This window comes from Rhinopithecus bieti, unplaced genomic scaffold (genome assembly GCF_001698545.2).
Source record: "Rhinopithecus bieti isolate Rb0 unplaced genomic scaffold, ASM169854v2 scaffold_5882, whole genome shotgun sequence".
In the NCBI taxonomy this organism is placed as follows: domain Eukaryota; kingdom Metazoa; phylum Chordata; class Mammalia; order Primates; family Cercopithecidae; genus Rhinopithecus; species Rhinopithecus bieti.
In genome coordinates, this window is record NW_016805188.1 from 608,315 (window position 1) to 619,146 (window position 10,832).

Here is a 10,832-nt window from a genome sequence, read left to right on the forward strand (position 1 = left end):
CTTACCACTTCATTAATGTAGAGGTCTTTAGATTTGGAATCTATCCTATTATACTGTAATACCTAAGATTTGAAAGTATATTTCTGTAAGAAAAATGTATTACAGTTATAATAATTTAAGGATGCCATTTTCAGAATGTTAATTGTGTATAGGCAAAATTACTAAAGCCAAAAAATATGCAACAGCTTGGAATTTAATTGCAGCTAGGAGACTACCCTTTGGAAAGTGCATGTGGATGGAAATATTTATGAGTTGGCATGGAAAGCTGGCTCAGTATATTTGCTATGGAATAATTTTAACTGTTACCTTGTTTTACAAGCTGGATTTTATCTGGTGCCTTTTGGGGAGGGTCGAACAAGTCTATACATCTACTCTATATGCTGAGGTTGTTGTTTTAGTTTTCAATTTCAGATATGCTTGAGAAGATTTTAATAAACTTTCACAGGAAAAAAAAACAAATAAATCAAAACTCCAACATTCTCCACATAAGAGTGACATGATATTTTACATGCTCTATTGTTTAATATACCATCAATTCTGTACCAGATTCTGGCAAAGAAAAATATCTGGCCTCAAGAATTTTATTTTTTGGACCACCAACAAACAAAATCCAAAATAAACAAAGACCAAACCAAGAAAGAAAGCATGAAACAGTAAAATCAAAACCATGACTTGCATGTTAAATCTAAAAGAAACCATATAATAAATTTTCTGTTCATTTTGATTACAATCAAAGTTTGTCAAACAGAGAGGTCTTTTTCACAAAAGATCTAATATCTAAAAATCTAAATTTGCCCAAAGTAAGGAACTGATTAATGAGATATATTTAAAATGGATTATTCTGCAGACATTAAGAGATGGCATTGTAAGAAAACATAATGGCATGGGTAAATGGGCATTATATCTTAAAGTGAAAAAATATAAAATGTGGCCCTATTTCTGTTTAAAAAGTGGTGCTTATTCACTGGAAAATTGGTTTGTAATTCTATTCACCAGAAGTTTTTTTTCATGTGGTATAGACTTACAGTAGTTTATTTGCTTTGAAGTTAAATATATTTTCTAAAATTTCTAGTAATGGATATATTAATACTTATTGTGAATATACTTATTGTGAAATAAGTTCTATTATTGGAAAATTGGTTTGTAATTCAATTCACCAGAAGTTTTTTTCATGTGGTATAGACTCACAGTATTTTATTTGCTTTGAAGTTAAATATATTTTCCAAAATTTCTAGTAATGGATATATTCTACTTATTGTGAATACACTTATTGTGAAAAGAAAGAAATTACTATAATAATAAAATATGAAAAATGGGGTATAAGCAGTGGCTACTGTCTCTTCATAAGTAAGTAGCCTATTCAATATTGACATTTCACTCCCAAATTTATGGCAGAGTGTTCAAGTGTGTCCAACCGGGACAAGTCACCAGAAGAGCCAAGTCATGGACCAAGGAGGAAACGAGCACAGCAGGCCCCAGGTGAGTTAGGAACTGCACAACCACAGCAGATTCAGAATTGAGGAACATAGAGAACACTGTGCAGGTCATCCCAGTAACCAACGGGTCCGGAGCCAAAATCCAAAAGATGAAAGACAACTGTTTCTTGCCCAGTGATATTTTCCATGTTAAAAGGCCCCCTTCTCTCTCCCTTTCTGTATTATTTTTCTCTCTCAAAAGAACCCCCAAACTGTATGAGGTGTTGTGTCCCGAAGGCAATAAAACTTTAAATCAAGAAACTCTTACCTTAAGAATCCATATTCTCAAGGTCAGTAGAGGAATACTCTGACTTGATGATGCCTAATGAACCCAATGTTTTATTAATTAAATCAAGTCACACCTACATACAAATATACATTATTTACTTACACATCTTGTTTTTATATGGTTTATATATCTGTATCAATTTTTAAATCCTGTTATTCCTGCAATATGTTCAGAACTGCTTAACGACTCTTTATGAGACTTAGGAGAAGTTAGATGTTAGGAGAGTTCTAGGTGAGTTCTAATTTTCCAGAAATTATATTAGGAAAGTAACTTTAAAATAACTATGTTGAATTCTAGAGAAAACCAATGACCTAAATTTAAATTCTAAACTTGAAACCAAAACTTTTGACCCCATCTTTAGGGTGCTTCTGTTGTGCATATTGTAAGGAGAAGATCAGGTTATACCCCACTGAGGAATTCCTCAGCTAATGTCTTACAAAACTATAAAGACTCTTCCAATATACTCATTCTGGGAAAATGATTACTTAATGCATTTATAATCTTTATCTCCAGATTAAAATAATCTCAATTCAGTTTAATTTTCTTTATAGGCTGTATTTCTTTTTTGCTCACTTGTGAATTTCCTTGATTTTTCTGAAAATGAGATGCCCGAAATTAAACCTTGCACTAATAGAATCAGTATACTAATTCATTCTAATGTTGGCAGGATTTCACTCCCAGCACTTTTAAGATAATTAATCTCAGATTATGAAAAGGCAGCAACTTGTAGAGCAGCCCACCCTATGGTTACAAAGATAAAACAGAACCTGCAAATCAGATGATAAGTTCAACTAGTAATAATAATTGTTGTTTATTAAGCGGTACTAGTAAGGACACTGTTTTAATTCATCACACCTGTCATAAATATTTGGCCCGAAGGCTGGCTCTTGAAGCAGAAGATTTCCAGCTGGCTTCCCAGAGAGTCTTATTATTTCCTACTGGCAATACCCAAGGACCAGCTCTTCTTCCAGCACCTTACTCCTGGTCCTAAGGGTCTTTCCTTGCACCTCTTACGAGATGCCCCTTGCAGCTCATCTTAATACACTAACCAAAACAACTACTTAGAGTGCGGAAGCCTGTTCCTGTGAGTGTGGAGACCTCAGGGGACACAATACATTTTACCTAAGTACAGGCTAACCACTCAATTCATCTTATCATGAGTCAACACATAAATCCAGGTTTCACAGCCATCTCCAGTTATACTTCCTAGTTCGCTCCCTGTGACATTGGAACCCTTTACATACTGGTGCGTAAACACATCCAGAAAGAGCCAACCTAAGTGATTTCAAGTAGTCCACTAGTTGGCAGAGGTGTTTACGAGGAAGTGAAGCTCAACAAGGCTCAAGTCTCCAACAGTTTAGCAAGTCAAGAAATGAAAGAAAACCTAATTGGAGAATATATGGTATTTCTGAATTACATGATAAATATGTATTAAACTGTGAATCTCCCCCACCCCCAAACACACACCACACTACAGGAGTTCCAATTTTAAACAAGATATGAAAACCATCAAAATAGCAACAGCTACCTGACTTAGCCAACATTGCTATTTTAAATAATTTTAAATTATTAATAAACATAATTCATCACATAAACATAATTAAAGACAAAAACCACATGGTTATCTCAATAGATGCAGAAAAGGCCTTCAATAAAATTAAATATCCCTTCACATTAAAAATTCTCAATAAACTAGGTATTGATGGAACATACCTCAAAATAATAAGAGCCATTTTTGACAAACTCACAATCAGTATCATACCGAATGGGCAAAAGCTGGAAGCATTCCCTTTGAAAACCAGCACAAGACAAGAATGCCCTCTCTCACCATTCCTGTTCAACATAGTATTGGAAGTCCTGGCCAGGCCAATCAGGCAAGGGAAAGAAATAAAGGGTATTCAAATAGTAACAGAGGAAATCAAACTGTCCCTGTTTGCAGGTGATATAATCCTGTATCTAGAAAACCCCATCGTCTCAGCCCAAAAACTTCTTAAGCTGATAAGCAACTTCAGAAAAGTCTCAGGGTACAAAATCAACGTGCAAAAATCACAAGTATTCCTGTATAGCAACAACAGACAAGTAGAGAGCCAAATCGTGAAAGAATGCCCATTCACAATTGCTACAAAGAGAATAAAATTCCTAGGAATACAGCTAACAAGGGAAGTGAAAGTCCTCTTCAAGAACTACCAACCATTGCTCAAAGAGGACACAAACAAATAGAAAAGCATTCTATGCTCATGGATAGGAAGAATCAATATCATGAAACTGTCCGTATGCTTAAAGTAATTTATAGATACAATGCTATTCCCACTAAACTACCATTGACATTCTTCACAGAATTAGAAAAAACAACTTTAGAATTCATGTGGAAGCAAAAAAGAGCCCATATAGCAAGGACAGTCCTAAGCAAACACAGCAAAGCTGGAAGCATCACGCTACCCAACTTCAAACAATACTACAAGGCTACAGTAACCAAAACAGCAAGGTACTGGTACAAAAACAGACACATAGACCAAATGAACATAATAGAGACCTCAGAAATAAGAACGCACATCTACAACCATCTGATCTTCGACAAACGTGACAAAAACAAGCAATGGGGAAAGGATTCCCTATTTAATAAATGGTTCTGGGAAAACTGGCTAACCATATGCAGAAAATTGAAACTGGACCTTTTCCTTACACCTTATACAAAAACTAACTCAAGATGGATTAAAGACTTACATGTAAAACCCAAAACTATAAAAATTATAGAAGAAAAGCTAGGCAATATCATTCAGGATATAGGCACAGGCAAAGATTTCATGATGAAAACATCAAAAGCAATTGCAACAAAAGCAAAAATTGACAAATGGGATCTAGGTAAACTAAACAGCTTCTGCACAGCAAAAGAAACTGTCATCAGAGTGAACAAAGAACCTACAGAATGGGAGAAAAATTTTGCAAACTATCCATCTGACAAATGTCTACTATCCAGAATCTACAAGGAACTTAAACAAATTTACAAGAAAAAAGCAACCCCATTAAAAAGTGGGCAAAGAACATGAACAGACACTTCTCAAAAGAAGACATTTATGTGGCCAACAAATATTTGAAAAAAAACTCAACATCATTGATCATTAGAGAAATGCAAATCAAAACCACAATGAGATAACATCTCACACCAGTTAGGACAGCAATTATTAAAAAGTCAAGAAACAACAGATGCTAGTGAGGCTGTGGAAAAACAGGAGCACTTTTATACTGTTGTTAGGAATGTAAATTAGTTCAACTATTGTGGAAGACAGTGTGGCAATTCCTCAAAGACCTAGAAACAGAAATACCACTTGACCCAGCAATCCCTTTACTGGGTGTACACCCAAAGGAATACAAATCATTCTGTTACAAAGATACATGCACGCGTATGTTCATTGCAGCACTATTCACAATAGCAAAGAGACGGAGTCAACCCAAATACCCATCAATGATAGACTGGATAAAGAAAATGTGGTACATATGTACCATGGAATACGATGCAACCATAAAAAGGAATAAGATCATGTCCTTTGCAGGAACATGGATGGAGCTGGAAGTCATCATCCTCAGCAAACATACACAGTAACAGAAAACTAAACACCACATGCTCTCACTTATAAGTCAGAACTGAACAATGAGAACACAAGGACACAGAAAAGGGAACAACACACACTGGGGCCTGTTAAGTGGGCAGGGGGAAGTAGAGCATCAGAATAAATAGCTAATGTGTATGGGGCTTAATACCTAGGTGATGGGCTGATAGGTGCAGTAAACTACCATGGCACACGTTTACCTATGTAACAAACCTGCACATCCTGCACATGTATCCCAGAACTTAAAATAAAATATAATTAATTTTTTTAATTGTCCCTATTTTTTTATTTTTAAGAGAGGGAACTTTAAAGGAAATCCTGGGTTACTGATGTTCCACTGACACAGTCATTTATTGAAAATGACTGGAAGTCTGCGCACTTACACGCTCTGGGCCTCTTCCTGTTGTCTGTCATCTGCTACATGTCAAAATTTGTTATTTAATCAGAGCTAACATACCCCTTTTAGCCATGCAACTGGATTCTAGATTTGACTTGGTCACAGTAGTTGGAAAGATGTCTCTTTGTTCTTTCTGTGCAGTCTTTATTTAAGCTATCTTAGCAATTATCCTCTTGGTTTCACAATAATATCACCTCTACATATGTTCCATATGATAAAAATAAGTAAGACCTGGTGGAAAGAAACTGAGATTATTTTCACCCAAAAACCTAGATTTGAGTGTTGACTTTGCCACTTATTAAATCCTGGGCATGTTTTCTGACATCTTCAAGCTTTGGTTTTTTTACTAGTAACATGGAGAAAACAGCTAAACTCACAAAATCATTGAGAAGATTAAAGGAAAGTATATGGAAATCAACTTAAAGAATTATACAAATGTAAATAAATATGTGTATGGAACTATGTAAATATATATGCAAATACATATTATCATTTAGTTTTGCCAAATAAAATGTGAAAGAAACATAGGACTCAGGAATATCAATTTTGCAAACCTAGAAAGACAAGAAGTGCAAATTTTGCAGGGCTCAACTTGAAAGTTTCTAGAGGACAAACACTTGTGTTGGTGGAAGGCCATGTGTGACAGGACACAGAGGCTTGCCTGCTGGAGAGCTTTTATGAGCCTTGGCAGCACAGCATAAGAGAACAGATGATTCAGATCCTCTTCTTGTGAAGTCAAAATTATGTATTAATAGAATGTGTGCTGTGACTGTTTTCCTTGATACAAATGTAAGGTAATAGTCAGAATTTCAGATCTAATTGCTTTGTTTTGGATTCTTGTCATCTAAATTTAATCCTAAAAACTGCATGCTTTATCGGATGATTCTTCATTGTATTGCTTTTTTGTTTTTAATCTACACACAAGGGGTCAGAGTGTATATATTAGAAGTTATATTAAATATTTTAATTTTTCATATAATACCTTCATGTATTTTGCACACACACACAAAAATGAGGGTATTCTAAAGCCTCACTATGCCAAGCGTAGACTATAATACAGCAGCAGCATCACCTTGGAGCCTGTTAAAGATGCACAATCTCAGGCTCTATCCTAGACCCATTAAATCAGAATCTGTATTGTAGTAAGAATCCCAAATGATTTATATATGCATCAACTTTGAAAAGAACTGGTTTTGATCATCTAATAGTTAGGTTTAGTTCAGTTATTATGTCATTTGTTCTATCCAACAATATTGACTTTCTCTATAACTCTGATAGAAATTAGGAAGTTTCTCCTTTTAGCACTTATACTTTTTTTTTTTTTACCCCCATACCATGGAATGTGAAGGCATTTGTGTTTGGGTCCCACTACCTCACTAAGCTTCCGTTCTCTCCCTTTTTGTCTTCCTCCTCCCTCCCAAGCTATGTTTCAGATGTGATGCAATACTCAAATCTTACATTAAGAGGCTAAGTGTATGCTATGTAGGGTCCCAGCTGGGGACCCCAAAATTCAGTTTGACTGCAGCATTGCTCAAATATTAAATATGGTGATGCTAGGAAGATTTTTAGCCAGGAAGATGTTGAAAAAAGCAGCTAAAAGTGGAAAATATTTATGGCTTCATTAAGATTGGCCTGAGGCACCATGGAACATTTTCTCTCTTAATCTTTTTTCATTATGTAATCTGTTCATGGAATTCCTAATTCTGCATGACATGCCATATGGGTAAATGGGTTTTTCTTATGGATGTAAAGATGGAAATTCAATTTAAATTCAAGGATAAATAAAGAGAGGGAGGAGAAATAGAATTCCATAGAATAGAATGGTAGTTCCTCAGAGGATATGGGACATAGAATAGGAACTCTAGGTTTCAATACCTAAAGAAAGTTTTGGGGTGCAAAGGGATAAGAAAACAGTTATGGAGATTTGCGAAAGATTGAACCCCGAAGACCATCATTCAGAGATATGAGGAATCTGGGCTCTTTCCTTAGCATACAAAGCAAGTCTTTCAAGGATTTTTGCAACATGAAATGAGTGCACTGGTGATAGGCTTGTATCATATTTTGATTTTAGAAATGAAACAACATTCAAAGTAATAATTTTTAAAGCATTTAAGTAGGAAAACGCTCAAAACTATATTGCTAAAAACATAACCGTTAAGATGTCACAGAAATCAAAATATCACATTATTAAAGTCCCAGCAAAATAATAAAAAAGAATAAAAATATTTTTCAAAATAATCATAAACAAACAAACAAACAAAAAAGTCCCAGCAATTTGACTTGAAAATATTTTGCCATTGGTAATTACAAAGCAGCTTAAATTCTGAAGCTTTCAAGTGCAAAAAAAAAAAAAAGTATTTTTTGAATTGCAAATTAGCATAAACAAATGGAAAAAATGACCAAGGATGACTACATATGCCTAAGTATGAAGTCACTATAATTGAGAAAACTCATAGCTTTGTGAAGAACTCTATTTTTGAAGCCATCGATTACACTGTAAACTAAAATAGAATTGCCTTTGAAGAAGTTATTTCAGCCCTCTGAGCCTGAATTTTCCCTTTTGTTTAATGCTGATTGCTACCCCCCACCTTGCCTGACTTAATTCATAGGAGCTAATGACACAATGGTCCTTTCTCTGACCAACAATCTAATGGGGACTTTTTCCATTAAATTTTGGAAAAGTATTGCAATGGCATATGAATAAAATATATTTATCAAAGTATGTAAGGAATTATCTTTATTAAAAAGCATAACATTACATAAAGTAGATGTTCAGAAAAACCCAGATAGTTAATCACAGTTACTCTAGTCTTTAAAGTCAAATAACTGAGGCATAACTGACTGAAACTGTTTGATATCATTAGGTGCAAGACCTTAAATTAAATGCAGGCTTTTACATTGGGCAAAAGCCAAGATTTTTGAGTACTCAAAAGGGTATAATGTGTGTAAGGCCTTCTACTTATTTATTCCTCATAATTATAATTGTATGAGTGTGAAGGAATTCGATTAGCACATTCACATAATTGATTTCTAACCAGAAGGAAAAAGCTAGAAATAAATAAAACCTCTATCTTCCCCCTCGCACATAACTGAAGAGGCAGCTCTCCAAGGGTTGCTGTTTTCATTCCTGACAGGAAAGAAACGCTGAGGGAATCCATTTCCTGTAGCTTCTATGGGCAGTCTCCATGGCCATTATGGAAGTTTCTATCCCTCTTGCTATTAGATGTTTTAAAATGTCACAGATACGCTTTCTCCTTATTTTAAAACACAAAATAAAAGACACGGATTAGAGAAAAGGAGCATGTCTCTCAGGTGGCTGGAAACACACACTTGTTTTTGTTTAAGCCTTAATTCAAAGGCACATTTCACTTTTTTATTCTGAAATAATTTCAAACCTAGAGAAATGTTGTAAGAATTATACAAAATACTTTTGTACCTTTCACCCAGATTCACCAATTGTTAACATTGCCACGTGTTTCATCTCTCTCTCACTCTCTGTTTATATGGACGTATATGTACATATAAAAAAAAATTCTGAGCCATTTGAGAATAAGTTTTAGACTTCGTATCTCTTTACTCCTTTAATACTCCAGTCTGTGCCTCTTGAGAAAAGAATATTTTCTTACACGGCTCCACTACAATGAACAATTTTAGGAAATTTGACCTTGATGCTATTACCTAATCCATAATTCATATTCAGATTTCACCAATTATTCAGCCCCATCAACTTCTAATCAGCAGTCTTAACAAATAATCTGGACATTCCTTTTTCTTTAAGATACGGTGGACAATCAGAAATTGCAAATAACCATTTTATTTTCCAGAATGCACTAGGTACCAATATAGATATGTCACTAATTAGTTGACCAAACATAATGTCTTCTGTTGTCATGTAGAAAAAAAAAAAAAATCCTTAACTAAGGTAAATATCTTAGCTACCTACTAGAAATGGGTTAACTAGGAGAATATACAAATAAGAGACAATTAATATTTAATTAATTCTTTTACTATATGAAAATCATAAAAAAGTAGAAAGGACCTTTTTCTCTTGAAGCTTCTTTGAACTAATTCAAATATATTTAGAGTCTGTAGAATTCTAACTTCACCAGCTCATAAATTTAACTAATCTAAAGCCATTTTTCAAAGTTTAACAGTATGAAGATCTGCTGGTAGAATAACAAAGGCCAAAGAACCACAAACAAAGAGCAGATTGGTTTGGTTTGTTTTTTGTTTTTTGTTTTTTGTTTTTTCCTTAAAATTTGAGTACAATACTTGGGGAAAAGAAGACTGCCTTCTCCTGAAGATTTCTTAGGGCTTACCCTGAAAACTAGCCTTCATGCCATGACAATCCACAATGAGATCACCAATAAGAGAGGAATGGGGGTAACAATTCAGTCAATAACGATGCTGCTATGAAGAATCTATTTGAAAACCCACAGTACTCTTTGTATGGCAGTACAGATTGTCTTTTTCATATTGGGAAGATGTCCCAAGAGGTTCAAGTACTCATGTTAAGGCTGATCCCAGACAACTGTACAAAATGCAGACATTATGGCCACCTCCCCGAACAGAAGACTTGTGGAACAGGAAATTCTATCAGCTTTCAGAAAAAAATGGACAATATTTGACTTGGTAAATGCATAAATACAATGTTTAATTAATTCTTTTAATTAAGTTAGAACATTCTAATCAAACAAACATGACTCTAAAGTGTAACCTAATTACAATGGTACTGAAATGAACATAGCTCTATAAGTGCCAAATATTTAAAATCTCAGTTTCTTATTTATTTGCTTGGATAAAATTTTTATTTCTATTTAAACTTTCAGAATTTCAGTCACTAAAATATCAAATTTATTCATATACACAATGAAATCTCTTGTGTTACTAAAAAAAAAAAGAGTATATCTACTGATTACATCACAATGATACTATGCTACATGTAAGTTGCACAACTTTATAAAGCATATATGCCCAGTAAGTATTTATATCTAAGAAATTTTCCATTGCAATTGTTATTGCACTTTAAAATTGCATATATATTTAAAAGCTTTTCTACCAAT

General features: G+C 34.2%; 1 pseudogene; it reads left to right on the plus strand.

Annotated features, from left to right (window-relative positions):
- Positions 1-10,832, plus strand: part of LOC108529303 (elongation factor 1-alpha 1-like) — a 121,703-nt pseudogene that overhangs the window by 77,985 nt on the left and 32,886 nt on the right.